General features: G+C 41.7%; 1 protein-coding gene across 6 annotated transcripts in view; it reads left to right on the plus strand.

Moving 5' to 3' along the window:
* Positions 1 to 22,091, plus strand: part of BACH2 (BTB domain and CNC homolog 2) — a 355,806-nt gene that overhangs the window by 210,928 nt on the left and 122,787 nt on the right. Inside the window, exon 1 of one of the 6 annotated variants that reach the window (XM_053904655.1) lies at positions 1,696 to 2,726. The exons of the other annotated variants lie outside the window; for them this stretch is intronic. The gene's annotated coding sequence lies outside the window, so the exon portion shown is untranslated. Of the gene's footprint in view, positions 1 to 1,695; positions 2,727 to 22,091 lie in introns of those variants that run through there. 6 annotated transcript variants of the gene reach the window in all.

Genomic DNA, 22,091 nt, shown 5'->3' on the forward strand with positions numbered 1-22,091 from the left:
TCTCCAAAGAAACTCAACCATGCATATTATGAAGCTACTTTATCAAGTGGTTATCAGTTGTAGCACAAATAGTTTATCAACTAATTCTAATCATTTCCAATCTGTTGCTTTTTAGAAATTATTTGTGTGCTCTCTTTTGACTGTACCTTTCATTGGCAAAGTGACACCTGTCTGTGAGCTGTGATTTAACCCAGGTGGTGGCACCACACTCTTACAAGGACACCTGCCCACCCCCATTGATCATTGTGAGGGCCCTGGCATCTGCAGCTGGAGAGTGTGCAAATCATGGATCATGATGAGGAAGAGCAGTATTTGCAAAGTTCTGGAGTGTAGGAGGATTTTTAGAGTCCCTGTAGAGCTTAACTAGAAACTGTAATCTATTGTTTCTAGTAGATTTTTCCTGTATTTCATGTCTGACTTGTCGCCAGGCCAGATTATTATACTGGGTTCCGTGTATCAAGTATTTTTAATTACTAGGAAGAGCAGAACCAGAGAATAATTGTTTCCTTTTGTTAAAACAGGAGTAGCTTTATTTTCCTGATTGTGGAAGTAATATGTTTCTTGTACAAAATTTATAAAACAACAAAGAAGAAAATAAATTACCTGTAATCCAGCTACCCAGAATAAAACCTGACTATTAACTCATACTTTTGTGTATTTTTCCAGACTCTTTTGAATTAATAAAATAATTCCAAATTTACAAGCAGTATTCTGGACTGGTTACATCCCACAAATTTGGTGGAGCTTAGGAATGATGACTTTAGCTATCATTTTCTAGGATAATGATCTCCTCGTTTCTTATTTTTTTCTCACAAATAACATTAATCATCTCTTACAAGAACAGATACCTGTGTAGATACACCATTATCTTTATCAAGTGGAAATCAGTATTAACTTTTTTTTTTAATTTCTGCATCTTGTCAATGAAAAGGACTATTGAGAGGCCCTTAAGATCCTAATGGGCCTCTGGAATCATAAGAGAACGATTTAATTATATGTAAAATGGTATTAGTGTTAGATCAACTAACTGTATTCTAGTTATTTAAGAAATTTGTTATCAGTACACAATATAGCAATTTGCCAGAAATGGGAAAGGTTGGTTAGCCATATCCCCAGCCATAATCCAAACAGTATGTTCTACAGTAAAATTCTGATTTTATACCTGATGGTACCAAAATGTGATTCAAATATATCCTTTCTTGTGCTGTGAACCAGAGCTTTTCCTTCAACTTTGAATCCTTTATCCCCCTTCAAAGAGACTTCTCTTCAAATTCCTCTGGTGTGGTGTTATAGTTCCTGGGATTGTCCTGATAGCTCTGTGCTTCCCTTTGGGAAATGCTAGGACTTTGGGTCAGGGTGAATCCTAACATGTAGCTAAGGTGAGGAAGGATCTTAAGCACTAAAAGAAAACCCGGATTAAAAAAAAATTAAGGGGATTGGGGTGCCTGGGGAGCTCAGTCAGTTGAGACTGACTCTTGATTTCGATTGGGTCATGATCCCAGGGTCATGGGATGGAGCCCAGCGTCAGGATCCATCCTGAGAGTGGAGCCTGCTTGAGAGTCTCTTTGTCCCTCTCCTTGTGTCCCTCCCCCACTCATGCTCACTCGCTCACTCTCTCTCTCAATAAAAATTTTAAAATGAATCGCTTTCTAAAAAAATTAAGGGGATTGTTAGATTCATCTGAAAAATGTAGGAATGTTTTCTACAAGCCTTGTATCAGTAGAATAAGAAGTCTATAGTAAGAAGCTGCTAGAAAAGATCTTGTTTTAAAAGAATGATCTGTTTTTGGTCTGGTCATGACTAGGTCTTATCCCTTATACAAGACTTAAGTTCTTTGAAAGCAGATTCTTCTAGGTTCTTCTCTCTGCATCCCTTCACCATCCTTCGTGTCCTTGTTTATAATCGGGACTCCGTATGTATTGAATTAGTATATCTGTGGCTCGTGACTGACAGATGAATGAATGTGCTCAATTCACGTACTACATTTTGCCTTCTTGCTACAGAAGTCGAGGGGTGCTTTGATAAATATCCGCGATTGTTGAATGCCCAAGCTGGCTACAGGTGTGGGGAAGTGGTATAGAGTACTTTGATCCTCCTCAGGAGAAGGAGATGCTAATGTGGATAATAAGAATTTGCTTCTTTGTCTTCAGTTTCGGTTTGACCGCTTTGCTTCACTGAGTCACACAGCACTCGCTCTTCGGTGATGGACATGTCATTTAAGCCTGAGACTGTCCCTTGGACTGTTTATGACATTGTATCTGAATTTCCCATTACATTAACAGCCAGCATTTGTCATAAAACTTCAAGAACACGTTAAAAGTTATTTGGTTTGTAGTTGACATTGAGATTAACTTTCTCTAACCTAAACCAGTGAAAACCAAAATGCTCCTCACCACATAAAAGTTTTGCTTTCGCTGTGTTCAGACCCCTCCCACCTTCTCAGAGCACAGTCATTTGGAGCCTAGTTTGGGGGCGGTGTGGTTGTATCTCCGTGGTGTATGACCCACTTTTTCGTAACACTTAATTACCCGTGTTTTTACAGCACTAGTCAGAAGGTCTGACGAGAGTGGACTATAACCCAAAAAAGATTTTCTGATACACCTCATCAGGGCTGCTCTCGTACCGTGCGTTATCGGAAGAAGGTGTTAGCTCTGCAGGGCATGTGTTAACTACCAGAGGATGACGGAACATTTCCTCTAGTTTCTGGATAATGAGCAAGCACACAGGTAAAGAAAGATGCCTTTCTCAGAGTTGCCTCCTTTCGCGTCTTAATTATTTTGTTGAATTGACTTTTAAATATTGATCACTACCTGCGTATGTTTGCTGTTGAGGTTTGCAGAGGGCTCAGAAGAACAAGCATTTTAATTGCTACCCTGGGACCTTAACCATTTAACTTTTCGTTAAAAGTCTAAGGAGAGAGTCATCGAAAATAGACTCTCATCTGTATCCTCTCTACGCCCCTAGAAAACATCCTCTTCGTCAATGTGTTTTTGTTGTTTGCTCTCAAAGTGTCTGTCTGTCAGTATCAGCTGCTTGGCGGGTGTGGCAGCCGTGTGCGTTAATGCTTGGTGAGCTGCCTGAGATGCGGTGGGGACTGTGGACAGGGCAGGCAGGGAGGGGAATGCACAACAGGGAAGGGAGATGGCAAGGAGGTAACCGCCTCGGTGAACATTGTCCAACTGCAAACTAAAGGCAGACTGAGGAGCAGCAATATTGACCTCACTTGGGTAAGATCCTTTCTGACAGCCTGCTGTGCTTTAGCAACATTTATGTTTCTGACACCACTTTCGTTCCTTTGAGGAACTTTTAAGACCTTGGCATTGTCTCAGAACAAAATGTTGTAGGTATCACCTTCCTGAATATACAGAAATGTTTGTGGGTGCATTTCTTTGCTGAAGGTTGGTTGACACGCGGCTCGCAGCAGGTTGGTGCCCGTGCCTTGCGGCTCACACCTGCCCGTGTGCTGAATGGCATAGCAACGTGGAGTCTCGGAAAATGCCCATAGATAAGTCAATGTTGTTTTCCCTGAAAGTCCTGATACAGAAAAAGAGTGAAAGTACCAACACTAACTGGAAAAAATGTCACACGTTTTAGCCTCTTTGCATCCCTTGTTAGGACAAACCCTGCGCTGGGTTTTTTACATTTGTGAACTTGTGCGGTAGGTGGAGCAGTGTGGGTGGCCCAGAAAAAGTAGCGGTTAGAATAAGATTTTCCATTTATTGCCCTTTGTGCATGGCTAAAAATAAGATTCATACAAATCAGAATATGTAGTGCAAGCACAATCACTCTGTTAATTCTGATGACTGGCTTGCCCACATCTTTGCATCTGTCTGGTAAGTGGTGCGTTGGGAAATAAATGTGACTCTGTTTCAGCAGCAAGAGGCAGCCAGGTTTTTGCGCTGTTTGTCTACATGTGCTAGTTGATCAGCATTTTCCCCTTCTGAAGGAAGAAAGGCTCGACTCATACATAAACAAATTGTGTCGATGGAAGGCTGAAATAAGTGATAGAATTCTTGAATCTTTTTTTAAAAAGCAATTGCCTTGTTTGAAATGCTCTTTTAAAACATCATCTTTTTGAGTCATTGTTAGAAAGTTGTTTCTTGAAGACTCGCAGCACGGGAAGGGGAGGGTTTCTTAGTGGTGTGGCCAAGAGATTAGCAAAGCCTCTTGTTTGTGGACTGATGGGGTCGGTGGGGAGGGAGGACGAGGATGAGTGTGTGCCTGCTCTGGAGGACCCTCCTTGGACACAGATGTTGGGGGAGCAGTTAACCAAGTAGAAACTCCCCTTTATCTGACTGCTGAGTCTACTGCAACCACAGTCAGTGATAACGTGCCAGTTTGTGGCTAGAAGAAACACCAAAGAGAGGTGGCGTCAGCGTTCACAGGGAAATTTGTACCTTGGTGATCCCGGTGATGGTGCTGTCCCCATTCCACTGGCTGAGTGGCTGTGGCATTTCCAGAGAATGAGAATGTCTGCAAGTGTTTTGAGCCTTTCAGTTTGATGTAATTTGCGAAACGAGATGAGTCAAGAGGGCAGTCATTCCAGAAGCGTCTGGAAATTGAAGACTCCAGATCACATTCCTCACTGGCATCTCCAACTGAGGCAGATAGGGTGAGGCGTGGTGGTTAAAGCAAGGCAAGAGCTTTGGGAGAAAGAGGACTCAGGACCAGATCTTAACTTAGCTACTTGCTGACCTTGATCTGTTTATTTAACCTTTCCTAAGCCTGGATGTCTTTATTTGAAAAAAGGAACAGGGATCGTACCTACCTCATAGGGTGGTTGTGCAGATTAAATGAAATAACATATATGAAGTACAAAACCAGCACTTATTAAAAGGATGGAGTTGTTACTCTTCTTTGTGCCATTGTAAAATATGAACGTGCTGGAGAATTTCGGGGCATTTGGGGGTTCCCCTGGATGCCTGGGGTACAGATTTTGGAATTAAATGGACACACGATCAGCCTCTTGTCCAGTGTTTCTCAAACAGAAAGCTGCAGGTCATTTACAGAGTAGTTTGGTTCTTCACAGGTTACCGATGCCATCTGGGGGATCATTTCTTTATTTTGCCATTAAATCAGCACAATGTAAGCCTCTCTTTCCTTTTAAGGTTGGTACTGTGTTGAGCATATTCAGTTATTTTTACCTTCTCCCTATGTTTTTTGTTTAAGCATGGATATTTCAGCTCTAACATCTGTGCATATTAAATTGTAGTACCTGCTGATGTACGTTATGAAAGAGAGAGCGCTGTTTTAATCAAGTGCAGTTTTATTTATTTTATTTAATTTTTTAAATTTTTTTAATGTTTATTTATTGTTGAGAGACAAAGCATGAGCATGGGAGGGGAAGTGAGAGGGAGACACACAGAATCCGAAGCAGGATCCAGGCTCCGAGCTGTCAGCACAGAGCCTGATGCGGGGCTCGAACTACAAACGGCAAGATCATGACCTGAAGCCAGACACTCAACCGACTGAGCCATCCAGGCGCCCCAATCAGGTGCAGTTTTAAATATTTCAGGTGGGACTGGGCAAAACTTCAGGAGCAGTTAGCTTCCATGGTGGTGTAATTCTCTACAGAAAATATTGTATCTGTTATAATTCTGATTACCGGTCAGTCCTAGAGATGACCAGATACTGACAAGCAAAAAACAATTACTGTCACTTCTTTCACTTTATTATTTTTAATAAGTTATTTACTGTTTAATGGAGTGTATGCCTGCCCTTCTCAGAGTCTTTCTGCCCACGAAATTTTTCCATTAAAAAAATAAATACATTGGGACACTTGACTGACTCAGTCAGTAGAGCATGCAACTCTTGATCTCAGGGTCATGAGTTCAAGCCCCACGCTGGATGTAGATCTTACTTATTTTTTTTAAGTAAATATACTGTATATTTCATCATCGAATCATAATTGTGTAGGCATCACTTAATTTCTTTGGTTAACCTTTAGTATTAGATGCTAAGAGTTGGCATCAGACTCTTCCTTCAGCGTCCTCCATGACCTTCGTGGGATACAGTTTTTTCATTTACCAAATTACAAAAGAAATTTGACTGTACCTTGACTTTGCCTCACCTGGGACCTGACAAGAAGTGATAAATGAGATCAATAAGCTAAGGAATTAAAACATGGTCCTGATATAAACAGTGCCAGCTAGGTTTTAATTGATGTATTTTGCTAGTTGGTTGTTCTTGTTGTTGTTGTTGTTCTTCTTCTTCTTCTTTTTTTTATCCTCCACATTTTTTTTATGGTCTGTCCTGTCATTCCATTCACAGATACAACTTCTGGCTTGTAATTTCCATGTCAACATTATCGTTGTGGCTTCTGGGTTTTTAGTGTTAGTACCCAACAGACTGGGGTGGAGATGTTTCTCAGGTCAACTCCACCGGTAAGATCTGTCTTTTATTAGAATGGTACCCAGCTTCTTACAGTGTATCCAGACAATGCTGCTTTTTAAAGTTTTTCTGTTGGATGGAATGGAAGAATGCTTTTTAGGCAGAGCAAATCATTCAGGGTAACTTAACAAAGTTCTTGGCATTGCAGGCATAGCTTTAGTCCCCTCCATGAACACATACATACACTCCCCATTATCTTTTCCTGCCATATTGTACTTTGCCAGAGACTGAAGTTTCTGTGAAGACCATAGACAAGAGAAGGTGATAAGTTAGGCTTTGACTGTGATTTCCTCCCACACCTTCATAAGAAGTGACGGAGACTCTGAAATCCGTCCCATTGATATACCGTGTGCTTCTTCCTGGATAACAGCCAGTTTTAACCTATCCTTCATGTGCAATTTGAGGGTACTGGCTGGGCTGAGCTCATTATTCCTTTGGTTGAATAATGTAAAGCATTTGCAATGGAGATTTACTCTAATGATGTATTTTAAGTGCATGTCCGCATTGCCAGTTTAATGCACTCAGTCATGGAATGCTTTAGAGTTTATTGCTAATGGATGAATCCTCAGGAAAATCGGAATTTTCAATAAGATTGACATTTGGAGTGAGAAATATAAATCTGATGAGAGCATTTTAACCAAGGTTTGTAATTAGGGCTGAATGGAGTAAATTTGTACGTGCATACTACAGAAGGGCACAGCAGAAGGTGAAATTGCACGCTCTGCTGTGAATGAGGGATGAAGGCTGATGTATCAATGTCAGGCCACGACACTGTGGAGTATAAATGACAGTGTCACCAAGTGCCGCACAGGCTACCAGGGGAATTCCACTCCAGTAAATTACATTACTTAGACAGACCTGACGGCATTGTGTCGGAATGAGAGAGGGGAAGAGAAGGCTGTCAGCATCCAGTGGAAGATATTACAGTACAACTGGCTGCAGGGATGGAAATCACTGGTCTCCATTCTACCTGGATATTTTGTATTCATCTCTGTTAATTAGTTTACAGAAGTTACAAATGTGTTCATGTAAAAGCACATCGTATTTACCTGGGGTGTAGGTTATGTGGTCAATCACAAGGGAATAACTGTAAGTTAATTTGTATAAATTGGTTGGCGTGAGACTCTCTTTCTTGTTATTTGTACCTGGGTGCATTAGATATTCAATATAAGCTTGCCCTTCTTTTCTTTTAGTGAGGATTCAGCATACATTGTTACCAGGTAATCATCATTCTCTCTGTAACATTATTTCTTTTCAAACCCTGCTTTAATAAGAACATATGTTTCTTTAATCCTCTCCTAACACTGTTTCCTCTCATCACCTTCCCTCCCTAAGGGAGACAAAGTGTACTGGCGCATAGCATTTCGTTTTGTGAAAGAGCTCAGAGTTAAGAACAGTCGATTCCTAGAGTGCAGTTTGTGGAGAAGAACTATTTTTTCACTTCTATTTTCTTTCATCCCCCTGCAGTGAAGTGAGGCCACCCCTTTTTTGGTCCATCTGCCAGGCTATCTCTAGGGAAGTATTAGGAGGAGAAAATAAGAGCATTGATTGTACTGCTGCCTTCGGAGTCATTGAAGATGTGCTCGTCACCTTTGTCTGGTTTGACCTCCAGTGCCAGTTCTTGAAAAACCCAATTGCAAGGTACTCTGGAATTAACATGGTCACTTCTTAACCAGAAAGTAAGTGTCTTCTCCTCAATGGATAGAGATTTGGAACAACATCCATTCTGGCTTTCTTAAATATGCTATACTTTGTCCTTAGTGAAATAAACCTGATAAGCATCTCTGATCATGTGTTAGCAGTAAGAACACATCGTTTTCTGCAGAATGGCTCTGTAAGACTTCCAAATGACAGGTTTTAAGCAATCCTTCAGAAATAGGACACAAATAGGTAACGGTGACAATAATAATACCTTAGACTTGATTTTTATTCTTTCCGAAATATACTCTATCCATATCTATCATCTGTGTGATTTAGTCTTTATTTGGTAGCCATAGTTACAGTCTTATTTTATTCATCCGAGCATAAAAGTTAGAACCAAGGTACTTGGGAAACTAGTTTTGAGGGTGGATAGGAAAAACCTAAGTTAACAATAAGATGGTTCTGTTTTATGTAAGGTACCATCTTACATAAAAATGTTAGTTGATGATTCTAAAATAAAAACTCAGTGTAAAAAGCATGATATAAAATGTCTTAGTGCCATGTGCTATCCTCAGCATACAGACTGTGCTTATAGACTTTGCTTTATTTACTAAAGCTGTACAAAGTCTAGGACTCTGCTGTATGGGAAATGAGAGTCTATCCCTAAATAAACTCACTAGAATTTGTTCCTTTTTTCTTAAGTTTATTTTGATGGTAGTATATGCCTTATATCGCATATTTTCTTTTTATCCATGACATCGATTGGGAACTCACAAGTGTTTTGTTGTTTGCCACAGTAGTACACATGCAACATATTTCTTTGTCCCGGCCTCTTGGTGCAGCGTGCTACCAAACTACATCTTTGAGTTTTTCTGAACTGAATCCTGATGGAAGAAGTGTAACAGCATCTAGAATGGAACTAGTTTAGATGCTTCTCCATCCTATAGAGGTTCCTTTGTTCCTGCCTACCTACCCATGTCTGACTATATTCTCTTCTTTTTCCTACATCAAAATTGGAAAGGGAGAAGGGGGAGCTCCTTAGGAGATATAGGTCTGTGGAGAATTGTGAGTACTCATTCAGAAGCTATTCTTAGTTCTGAGAAATATAATGAACTTGTGCTTTGAGTCCTGGTGAATCTCCCATTAACAATGCCACTGTCATCACCACTTCTCTGCCTGATTACATTTTCCCCAAAGACTACTGGTTATTTTTTTCCCCTAACATTCTGAATGGAGTGTCTTTTGAGTGAAACACACCTTGGAAGGAATTGGGTCTGGTTACCCAGCAGACCTGCCTCTTTAATAGTTCGTTGGGTGATTCTTAGTTGTCTTTTTAAGTGCTTCTAGTTTACATTACCTTCAAGTCTGCTATGTAGAAGAAACTGTCCTGTAGACCTTGATTTACTTGTCAGAAGTCACCCCATTTACATTAGCGCTTCACTTCCATTATCATTATGGTGTTTCCAAATGACAACCACTGCCACATACAGCCGTGTTCCCCGAGTTCCCAGTGCTGCAGAAAAAGAGACTTTTGTTCCGACTTGATGAGGAAAAAAAAAAAGCAAACAACAACACCAGTTCTACCACCAGAGATCCTATAAAGACGTGTTCAAATGAACAATAAGGTCGTTTGTTCACATATGACATCAGGATATAAGAATTTAAACAATAAGACCCCTTGTGAAATGTGGCAAAATATGCACCACAAACGTTGTGAGTTTCTCTGTCTCGTGGAAGGCAGTTTTTACATGGGCTTCAAAAAAACCCATTAACGTATAAACTACCCTTTAAAAAAAGAAAAGAAAATCACTTGTCTCACTATAACATTAAAGCAATTTCTGTTCTAAGGAAAGCTAAAATGCATTCATTTATATAAAGTGCATGCACTATAATTTATTTAAAAAAAAATACAGTACTCTATTAGGAAATGCAGTGCCTCTTCCCCCCTTCACCTGAAATAGGAAATCCATCATTTTGTCAAGACACCTCTTCCTTTGAATAATATTTATTTCTTCAAAATGAAAAAAAAAATCCTTTAAATGACTTAGATTCCTGATGAAGTTTTAAGGCTTGATAACAATTCTCAAATCCTTTGACACTGGTGGAGCATGAGGAGGAAAGAAGACTGCTTTAAATTGCAATTTTAATTGAATTTACTTTTATTTGAACCCTATCCTTTTTTGCTTTGAGCCTTAAAGGAAGGTTTAGTATATTTGCAAAACCCCAATAGGACTATGGCAGAGAGACGCAGAGATCTCCGTGACAGCTTGGATCGGGATCTCTGACAGTACCTCAGAATGATTCCTACTTTGATGCTGATGTTTAAAATGTGACCTTCCAGGATAACGGGGAAGGGAGTAGCACGAATTAACTGGTCAAAGGTGCTCCATTGAGCTGGCTTACTATTAAACTGTAAAGACTTTCAAGTATTTGCAGATGGATGTATGTACAGCATCCTTGCAGAATCCTCTTAATTGAAGAAATGTTTCATCTCCATCTCTGTTGACAGAAAAGATTGCCTACTGATAATTGCTTTGCTTAAGTGTCTGATAATATGCCAGGAATGAGAGCATTCTGTGTTGGGTCATCTTTAATTATGCATGTACCACCTGTCAGCTCTAAATCAGCACCAGATTAGATCCTCATGGAGTCAGTACAGGGAGGGTTGGGAGGAAGCTGAGGTGATCTCTTTTAGAAGTAACAAAAATAGATAGTAGTAAACATGGCTTATAACCTGCAGTTTTGTTTTGTGTGTGTGTTTTTTTAAGAGAACCTCATCTTCATTGTTCTGGACCAGGCATAAGCTATTGGTACATCTAAAAAATGTTTGAAACCTTGCCCAAGCTACCTCAAGTAAAGATAAATCACTGCAAGAGAAGATGGTAGCCCCATCTGTTGCATTTCCTTTTTGCTCCTTCTCGTCATTGCAAATGAGCCAGGGAAAAGCTCAGAAACATTTTTTATAAGCTATGTGAGGACAGGAAATATGTTAACGATGTTAGATTTCATACATTTCAGGGGTTTTTTCAGTAGTTGGTTGGCTTTTTTTAGAAGGACAAATGTGGGTTGGAAATAATGCTTGTTACCCTCTGTCAGCTTTTGATAGTTTTATTCTCACTTTTCAGGGCTGTTTGGGACTTTCTGGTGGGATGTTTAGGGTTCTTTATGAAAGGTTCTGTTCTCTCTTCTATGGATTTGTGAGAGGTGTTTCTCTTTGTTCACCTGTCAGAGGTTTAAGGGAAGCCTTGAGTTACTGTACACTTTCCAGAGGAGGGGCTGGAGGACCGAGAGGCTGAAGGCAGAGAAGGAACAAGCAGAAGGAAATAGCAGGTGGGAGAGTTACCACGTCTTGAGTTTCTTGAATTCCCCTGCCAAGGTGAGGTTCCTAGCCTGTCTGCGTTCCAGCCTGAGAAAACAGCCTTGGTAAGAGTTTGTGAATAATAACCTTAGAAACAAGACTTCAGAGATCCTTAAATGCCTTACTTCAAACATGGCTGGCTAGAGGCACTGAAGAGAAAGACAGGTCAGCTGATAAAGGGGCAAAGAGCTCTGACCCCCGTGCAGGTCTCCCCGAGCCCCATAGTCCACCTCACAGCTCTGAAGGAACCTTGGCTGCCTTTGAATACTTGAGGCGCCATTTGCTTTTCTACCCCAATCAAACAGTCCACTGATGTAGAAGTACCGTCTCTGAGGGGCACCTGGGTGGCTCAGTTGGCTAGCGTCCAACTTCGGCTCAGGTCGTGATCTCGAGGTTCGTGGGTTCAAGCCCTGCGTCAGGCTCTGTGCTGACAGCTCGGAGCCTGGAGCCTGCTTTGGATTCTGTGTCTCCCTCTGTCTCTCTGCCCCTCCCCTTTTCCCGCCCTGTCTCTCTTTATTTCTCTCTCTCTCTCTCTCTGTCTCTCTCAAAAATGAATAAAAATAAAAAAAATTTGTAAAAATAAAAAGAAGTACCGCCTCTGAAAAGAAGAGCAGGCTCAAAATACTTATGACCATACCATTGCCGGTGCTTAGGCTATTTAACGCTCACTTTACACTCATGGTACACAGGTGTTATGAGAAGAATTTTGAACTCCATACAAAGGATACTTCTTAAAACAAGAGAACATAGTTTATCCTAGGCCTTGACAGAAAAGAACATCTGAGAGGGAAGCGAAGCCAGAGAAAAATTGAAAAAGAGGAACGGCGAGGCGGGGGAGGGGAGCAGTGCTGCCGCGTTCTCTCATGCCAGCTCATCTTTGCAAAATCTTTTCCATCTACCTGGAAAGCTCTTCCACTCTCTCCACCTGGTTAACTCTTACTTTGAGTCGTTCCAGCATCCTCTCCAAGAGCTTTCTTTGCTTCCTTCAGGCTGCATTAGCTGCTCCTTCTCTGCGATTCCACAGGACAGTCCCCACCTCCTTCACAGCACTCATCATGCCTTACTGCAAGAGATTGTTTATGTATCTTTCTTCCCAACAAAGCGGTTGCTGAAAAAGCTAACATTCTCCTAATTATGACAGTAAAAGTCACATGCGCAGTGAAAGAGTGTAATGATCTCATTGGACTCCATAATCCTTAGAGCACATTAACTGTGTTTTAAACCATTTTAATAGTATCTGTGGCAAGGGAAACAGACAAACTTGAGTATACTTCATGAATAGGGATCGGGAATGGAAAGGGCATCAGAGAGAGTGTCTTATAACCAGTTTGTGAAGGAACCGAGGAAGGTTAGACTAGAGAAGAGAAAAAGAAGGGGAGACATAACAGCTGGGTTTAAAGACTTTGTCACTCTAGAAAAAGCAGAACCAAAAGGTAGAAGTTATAGAGAAAGAGACTTGGATTCAGAACAGTAATTTTCTTGTGGCTAGAACTAGCTGGCAGTGGAACCAGTAGCCCCATGGGGTAGCAGTGAACCCCCTCGTTATTAGAATGAGAATCATTATCTTTTAGGGCCATATTTGGGGGCTGCTATAAACAAGATTGCTGTACTGTCTGGGAGCATAAACCAAATAACCGTTCCATTGTGGGGGGTTGTTTGTTTTTTTCTTTTTTATTGGAGTATATTTGGCACACGATATTATGTTAGTTTCAGGTGTATCACACAGTAATTCAACTTCTCTATACATTATTCTATGCTCACCACAAGTGTAGCTACCATCTGCCACCATATAACACTATTAAAATATCACTGACTATATTCCCTGTGCTGTGTCTTTTATTCCTGTTACTTATTCATTCCATAATTGGAATCCTGTATCTCCCACCCTCCTTCCCTCTGGCAGTCATCAGTTTGTTCTCTGTATTTATAGATCTGATTCTGCTTTTTGTTTGTTTGCTTTAATGTTTATTTTTGAGAGAAGAAGAGAGTTCAAGCGGGGGAAGGGCAGAGAGGGAGAGGGACAGAGAGGACCTGAAGTGGGCTCCGTGCTGACAGCAGTGAGTCCAGTGTGGGGCTCGAAATCACAAACCACGAGATCATGACCTGAGCCGAAGTTGGATGCTTGACCGACTGAACCACCTAGGTGCCCCTGTTTTGGTCTTTAGATGCCACACTTGAGTGAAGTCATATGGAATTTGCCTTTCTCAGTCTGATTTATTTCACTTAGCCTAATACCCTCTAGGTCCATCTGTGTTGTCGCAAATGGCAAGATCACATCCCTTTTATTGCTGTGTAATACTCCATTAAATATATATACCGCATCTTCCTTACCTGTTTGTCTCTCAGTGGACACTTAGGTTGCGATTGTATCTTGGCGATTGTACATAATGCTGCAATAAACATAGGTGTGCACATGTCTTTTTGAATGAGTGCTTTTGATTTCTTTGGGTAAATACTCAGTAGTTGACTTATTACATCATATAACCATATAGTTATTTTTAAGGCTCAGAGTCCCCATTCCATGCAGAGTCACAGGATGACCGTGGGACATCAGCCCAACCTCCATGTGGTACCTTGTTGGTCTGGTGCTCAGCCTACACAGACTCACAAGTTACAGGCTGAAATTGGCAATGGAGTGTTGTTCAGGGAACTGGATACTTCCTTAGGAAGTCCGTATGGTAAAATAGAAGGGGCACTAGATTGTGTCCCACCTCACATGCATCCTGGCCTCTTGCTAGCTGTGAGTGTGAGTGACTCCCTCAAAGCCTCAAAGTCTCCATTTCTTGCCATACAAAACAAAGAATGTTCATTTCACAATGTTGTCTTAAGGCTTAAATTAGATAAAGGAGTCCTCCGTGGACAGCAACGTGCTGTCCACAGGTGGGTACTTGTCCAGAGCCTCAGCTCCGTGACTGACAACCTGTGAACTCAGTGTTGTCCCTAGCACAATGGGCATAACTGCCTTCCTTGCAGGGTTGCTGTGAGCATGATGTCTAAGTGTAAAAGCACAGCACCTGCCACAGAGGAGGCGTTCCTGATGGTCAGCCTCATTTTACCCTCTGGAGCTGGGAGACTCGGAAAAGGACATCCCACCTCACCCACCTCACCCACCTCTGCTGCTCAGGTCCTCGGAAGGTTCTCTTTGACCTGCCTCTGAGACTCAACCCAGTGCTCATAACCTCTCCTGTTGCCCTGTCATCTCAGCATGGGGCCACCTTCTCTAATTTTTCTTGTTCTTCCTTCCTCTTCTACTTCCATATCTTCCCAAGACTCTTTTATTCTTTTTCCCATCTAATTTCCCTCTCTGTCTTTTTTTTTTCCTGCATTCTGGATGGGATTGTTTTAATAAGCACAAAGTTTAAAGTATTATTTTCTGTAATTTTTTGTTTAAGAGGTTTTATATAGCTGGGGGTGGGTGGGTGGGTGAGGCCTGTTTCATTTTCTTCTGAATTTGCTTAAGTTTATTTTTTTTAATGTTAACATTTTCCCATCCCTCCATCCCTTGGGCTTGTAGTCATTAATTTGCCAGACATACAGCAGCTGAGTGTCTTTATGACGTTGCCAGAGTTAGGAGAGTGTCGTTCACAGGGAACCTAACCCATATATTAACTCAGACAGAGCAAATTGCTAAATAAAGAGCTCCAGAATGCCAATTTGATGCTCTTGTTCCCAGCCTTTCCCATTGAAAGGGGTTGCTGAAACAGAAAAAGCAATGGGCAGGGGAGGGGAACCTTCCACCATTCTACGGAGTCAGAAATTAGAACACTGCTGTCCACATTCAGGCAATTCCTTCATCCATCTATCCATCCATCCATCTGTCCTGCCATCCACTAAATGCTCAGGAAATAGGTGCTTGTCTGAAACCCAGCATAAGGTCCTGGGAAGACAGTAGGTGAGTGCTAGAATCCCTGCCCTCAGCCTTCCTTCTCTATCCTCTGCTATTTGAGCCACTAGACTAGTGGCTCATTTCATCTGCATTGCTGTATTCCCCGAAGTCCTCACAGGATCTAGTGCATTAATGCACGAATGACAGTAAAAGCTGCAAGATGGAGGAAGAGAAAGAAGGAAGGAAGGAAAATAGCCAAAGAAGAAAGGAAATTGTATTATATGTAGTGCCAGGGGTGTAAATTGGTACATGCTGTAAGTGCAATTTAATGATTACAGTGAGCATCCAGGGAAACATCACTACATATGGAAATTTGAATAAACTTTACAGGGAAGTGATGCTAATTATCCTCATCTGTGTAGAAGTCAAAATGTAAGCTACACATTCTCTAGGCACATCCCTTAGAACACACCTTTCTTCTGATTTTTCTCCCTTTAAGCTACATTGCTTGTTATTTAGCACAAAAGTGTGACTTTACCCCTCTAGTCATTTCTAATTTTTAAATCAGAAAACTGAATTATTTCCTTTCCAAGGAAAGTAAAAAAAAAAAAAAAAAGACAATCTATCCCCCCCCCCCATCTCTTGCTGATCATAGTGTTTTGGGGGGGGTGCCTTGACCTGGTGGGAAGAGGATTGCTCTTGTTCTCAAGTCAACCAGTGGCAGCCGATTGATGTACTCCTTTCCATTGACTTCCGGGTGTTCATGGGAGGGGCAGGAGGAGAAATACCTGCCTTGTGTGCACCCCGGGGTTGTCATTACAATCAAGTGAGAAGAGATGTATACAAAAGCACTTTGAAAATGAAGGTGCTAGATATGTAAGGAATTTCATTATGAAATATAACAATGTCAGTTATATTTCACAGTATATTTATGTATTTCTAAAATCTTAGCCCAACACTTGAGGTCATTTGCTGTCTGCGATTTAGTCAACTGCCAGATTCCATTTATTTATTTATTTTTTTAATTTTTTTTAACGTTTATTTATTTTTGAGACAGAGACAGAGCATGAACGGGGGAGGGTCAGAGAGAGAGGGAGACACAGAATCTGAAACAGGCTCCAGGCTCTGAGCGGTCCGCACAGAGCCCGATGCGGGGCTCGAACTCACGGACCGCAAGATCATGACCTGAGCTGAAGTCGGATGCTTAACCGACTGAGCCACCCAAGCTCCCCTGCCAGATTCCATTTAAAAGAAACTTGCAACATCCTAAAAGAGAAATAATTTCCTCCTTTCTTCCTGAAAGTCCTCTGGACCTTTGTCTTGTCCACAAATATATGTATTTTTTTCATAAACCGATGCAAAGATATTTGAGCTTTAAACTCCCATTCCTCTAACTTTGTATAAGACTTTGTTCCTGTCTTCACTGCCCATGCAGGGTTGTGTAAAGCTCAATCCCTACCAGCAGAGTTCACAGTCCAGCAGAAGATATAAGACATACATAAATAGCTATGACACAGGTAGCAGGTGCCAACTTATTTCATAGGTAGAGCTGGGAGGAAGGGCATATCTGGTGGAGATAACTAACCTGTTAAGCAGGATAAGGAGAAAAGAAAAAGCAAGACACATTTGAGAATCCTAGATTTGTCTTACCATGTATCTTATATTTGTCTTATCCCTCTTGTTATATTGCAGGATCCTTGAAGACAGGGACTTTCAGTTCATCACTGCTATATTCAGTGGTGCCTGGTGTGTTTATAAATAGTAGATCTTAGTGAATGTTTGCTTGAGCAAGTGTGTTCTGTATTGTGTCGTGCTTAATTTCAATCTCAAAGTCAATATTCCCATTTTTAAGCTCATTACCTTGATTCTGTATATAAATGGCTATTTTGGACCTTTTCAGAATTTTGTTTAACTCCGCAGAAGAAAACAAACAAATGATGACCTCGGGAACATAGTCTTACATTCTAGAACATAGAATAAGGAAAGTTTTGTTTACGTTTGGAGTGCAAACCAAATACAGAGAGTCAAAAAGCTCTCCCTGCAATAGGAAAAGTGACTTCTGGAGCTCCTGTTTGTGTGTGCAGTTGGGTTTCTCTTTTAGCAGGTTCAATTAGATCATATAAACTCTTTTTACCTAGCAACCTACATGATACAGTGATTTAGCCACCAACATTATATTTATTGCTAGATTTGCTGGATTCCCACATTCTTTACTAGAATTTATACTAGAATTTATAAGCTCCACTAGTGAAGAATTATTTGTTAAATTCTCTCCTGTGTCCTTGGGGCCTCAAACTATGCTTGGCATGTCATAGGTGCTTAATAATTATTTGCTGATTGAATGAACGAGTGTGTCAAGCCTTATCGTAGACTCTGAGGACTAGAATGGTGAGTAAGGGACAGTCTTTGCCCCAGGAACTCCATAATCTAATGAGGAAGACAACACACGAAGCCAATAATTAGTATAGAATGTCGAAAAGCAATGATAAAAATACGCAAAGAATTTATTTTCTATTATTTAAGTGTTGTCGTTATCACCTTGAGACAAGAAGTATCAAAGAACAATCAGCTTTTGTCACCGTCCTTTCCTTTTGTTTGATAAACCTTTATCCTAAATTGTCAAACTTCTTGGGAGGTAGAGACCCACGATAAGCTCCAGGATGCAATCTATGCTCAAAGTTGCATAGAGAATAGACATGCACATCAGACTTCCAAGTCAAAGCCACCTGCCATGTAAAGACAGACACTCCTGGTTTGAAATTGTTCTTTCCAGCATCCGTCCTAGTCCAGCCTCCTTTGCAGTTCCTCTTAGTCTCTCTTCCCTGTTGAAGTTTGGTGTTCCTTAGCTGCCTACAGTTTTAGCTACCATGTAAATGCTGAGAACTCGACTATGTCTTATTCCAGGCTCCACTTCCCTCTGGAGTGGTGCTGGATACGAAACTGCCTTGCCAGACATTCTGAAAGGATTTTATGTTCAGTCTGTCTAGACTGGAGCTTGTAATTTCACCCTCCTTTTCCCTCTGTCAAGAACAATCCCTCCATATCCACCCATCAGACTTCCCCTACATGCTCTGCATCCAAGGAGTCTCCTCAACTGCCCATACTACCTTGAACTTCTGTGAACCATGTCCTTTGTGGTCCCCTGCTTCAGTCCAGCACCAGCCAACCCAACCATCTTGTCTCCAGCCTTTCCCACGCCCTTTCATCTATTCCACATGAAGCCAGAGATATTCTTCTAAATCACAGATAGGAACCAATATATTAGAAACTCTTATTTTTATTTTTATTTTTATTTATAAAAATTTGTTAATGTTTATTTATTTTTGAGAGAGATAGAGACAGAATGCAAGTGGGTTAGGGACAGAGAGAGAGGGAGAAGCAGGCTCCAGGCTCTGAGCGGTCAGCACAGAGCCCGATGCGGGGCTCAAACTCAGTAGCTGTGAGATGATGACCTGAGACGAAGTGGGACACTCAACCGACTGAGCCACCCAGGCGCCCCTAGAAACTCTTTAACATAGCCTGTAACGCCTTTTGGTTTCTCTAGTTTCATCTCCTGCCATGCCACTCCATCTTCATTTCTATGTTCCAGGGGTCTAGCATATTACATGGGTTCCATGCATGTTTACTGAATGAACCAGTCAAGCCAGAGCTGAGACGAGGAAAGGGCACCTAGGTAAGAAACCTAAGAAGTGAAGACAGAGGTAGAAATCTGTGTAATGTGTTCAAGAGAGACCAGTGGCTCAGAGGATTTTGACTGGAGACCAGAGGCTATAGATGGACACTTGCACACTTTGCCCTTTGGCAACAGCAAATGATTTGAGGTTTCTCTATGTACCCTGTGGTTTCACACTCTCATGCCTTTGCCACTCTCTTGGACCCTCTCCATCTCATCCATCTGACACCTGGCAGGCCACCTCCTATATGAGGTCGCCACTAACCTAACCTCCCTGCAGATGGTCTTTCAAGGCTGAAAGTGCAGTGATTTAGCCACTCACCTTGTACTTACTCTGGGCTTAATAGGTCCATTCTTTACTGGAATGTGGAAACTTCACTGATGCATAAATATTTGCGTTATTCTCTGATGAACCCCCAGTGTGCCACCACTGTGTCCGCACCTCATGTCCAGTCATTTATCACACTCTATGGAAATGATTTGTGTGTGTCTGTTGCCCCCCAACCCCGACCCCAGATGGGAAACAAGGGACCATGTCTTATGCATGTGTGTATACCCACTCTTTGAAACAGTGTATGGCATGTGGCAAACAAAACTCGGTGGAGGTTTGGCTGAATGAATAAGCAGATCATCTTATCAGTCCGTGTTCATGGTTCATAATGAACTTCAACTCTGCCTTCTCCCTGCCCACCCACACTGTTCCCCAGGCATGATCAGTTCTTTCTCTATAGCCTTTTACACATGCCCCCCCATTGCTCTTGCCACTCCCTACAATGGTCATGCATTACCTCATGTCTGTCCTTGGATTTGTCTCTCACCCCCATACCACTCCGCATGCTGTCCTTGGTTTAATCTGTCTCACATGTCACTTTGATCACATCATTTGTCTAGTTGCGATCCTTCAGCAGCACCTCATTATGTACAGGAATGATGTCCAAATCCTCACCCGGGCATTCAGGCCACTCCACTACCTGACTAACATTTACAGCCTCACTTCACACCTCTCAAGCCAAGCTAAATTCCATTGCATTCCACAGATGGGCTTTACCTTTCATCTGTGTTCTTTCCACATGTCGCTCTCTTTTCCTGGAAAGAACATCCCCTTCCCCTACTTGTCAAAATCATAGTCATTTTTTACTACCAAACAAAATGCTATTCTCACTCTCAAATTCAGAGTGACTCTTCCATCCCAGAGTGATTTTCCTTTCTCTACACTATTATAACGCTTGGTCTCTACCACTCATGTGCTCCCTACTTCATGTTGCTTTTATTGTACTTCGGGTTCATGTGAGTACCTACTCTGTTCGAGGCATGGTACCATGCAGTCATCTGCCCTTTTTATAATTCTACTTTTTATTTCTAACTGTATAATTCTACAAAATTTCTAATTTTGTAATTCTACTCCAGCCAACAATGTTCATGATTTGTCCAAAATCACATAGCTAGTAAGTAAGGGTGGAGCCAGGCTTTGAACCCCTAGTCTGTGTTACTGCAAAGCCTGGACACTGCCCACTCTAGCAGCCTGACTCATAACAGGGGTTGTTTTATGCTTCCCCTCAAGTAGGGAGAGGTCCTGTGTTACACGTAGCTTGGTTCCAGGACAGCCTAGATCTACTGAGTTTCTCCATGTGCTCATGATATGTACCTTAATACCGCATACACAGTAAATGTGGTGTGAACAAATGCCTGAGATGTCCCCTTTTTCTGTTACTGTCTATGCTGAGGCATATGCTCCATTTGGTGAATATTCATCATGGAATCACACAGGCTTACTGTCCCCACTGACTTCTGGACTAGTGTGTTTTCTCACTCCTGGTTCTCCTTGCCTAGACTCCACCATATTCTCTGCCACCAAATTAATCTTCATAAATATCAACTTGGTCACCTTGCTCCAGTAACCTTTGGTTTAAACCTCCATGCCTGGCTTTCAGGGTCCTTTACTTTGCCTTGTCCTCCCTGCCCCGATTCCAGAATCATGTGTCCATCTGTACCTTCTGCTTCCCCTCAGTCTAAATCCTCTCTTTGCACCACTGATTTTCTCTCTGGAACAGAGCACATAGACTCCTGCCTCTCCCTTGAGTTGTGAGGTTTGGTTTTCGACATAAAGGCCCTTCCTTCTCCCCAGTTCTGAGTTTATTTGTTTGTTCAGTAAGTGTACATTGAGCCTGGCTGTGAACCAAGCACTGCACTAGGCTCTGGGAACATAAACAATAAGGGGGCTCCTGGATGGCTAATTCAGTTAAGTGTCTGAGTCTTGGTTTTGCCTCAGGTCATGATCTCACAGGTTGTGACTTTGAACCCCATTTCGGGCTCTGCACTGACAGTGTGGAGCCTGCTTGGCATTCTCGCTCTCCCTCTCTCTGCCCTTCCCCTGACTGTTCTCTCTCTCTCTCTCTCTCTCTCTCCCTCCCTCCCTCCCTACCTCTCCCCCATCTCTGTCTCTCTCAAAATAAATAAATAAACAAACATTAAAAAAAGAAAATAGAAAATAAGGCACATTGTGCCCTCAAGGGGACCTCAATCTGTTGAAGTATACAGACACAAAAGCAAACAGCACAAAGACAGTCAGTGACAGAGAAACACAACTGTTTGGGAAGCTGGTCACATTCTACCCATCCATTAAGACCTACCCAAGTCTATTTGCTGCCCAAAATTAATTTGCCTCTTTCATAATCCTTTATAATACTAATTACCCTGCAACACGCACTTTGACATTTACTCAACATCCTGCCTTATATTGTTATCGAAGTGTGTCCTGCAAATGGGTTCTATTTCCACAGGTGGATTTTAAGCGCCTTAAAACAATGTTTTATACCAGCTTTTTCAGTTAGCATTTGCTGTATAGCAAAGTGCCCCCCAAACATGGTGACTTAAAGCAATAAACATTTATGATTTCTCACAATTCTGTGAATTGACTTGGTGGTACTTCTGGTCCAGACTGGCTTGATTGGGGCTGAATAATCTAAGACAGAAGTAGGCAAGAACTATAGCCCACAGGTCTGCTACTACTTTTGTAAATAGGTTTTATTAGAACACACCCACCCCCCCATATTGTCTGTGGCTGCTTCTGCACCACACATTGAGTAGTTGTAACAAAAGATCATATGATCTGCAAACCTAAAGTATTTACTCTCTGGTCCTTTGTGTAAAGGTTTGCCAACACTGCTCTAAGATGGCCTCACTTAACATGTCCAGTGGTTGGC

The sequence above is a fragment of the Panthera pardus genome, unplaced genomic scaffold (genome assembly GCF_024362965.1).
Source record: "Panthera pardus isolate Hobbes unplaced genomic scaffold, ASM2436296v1 HiC_scaffold_17, whole genome shotgun sequence".
Classification (NCBI taxonomy): domain Eukaryota; kingdom Metazoa; phylum Chordata; class Mammalia; order Carnivora; family Felidae; genus Panthera; species Panthera pardus.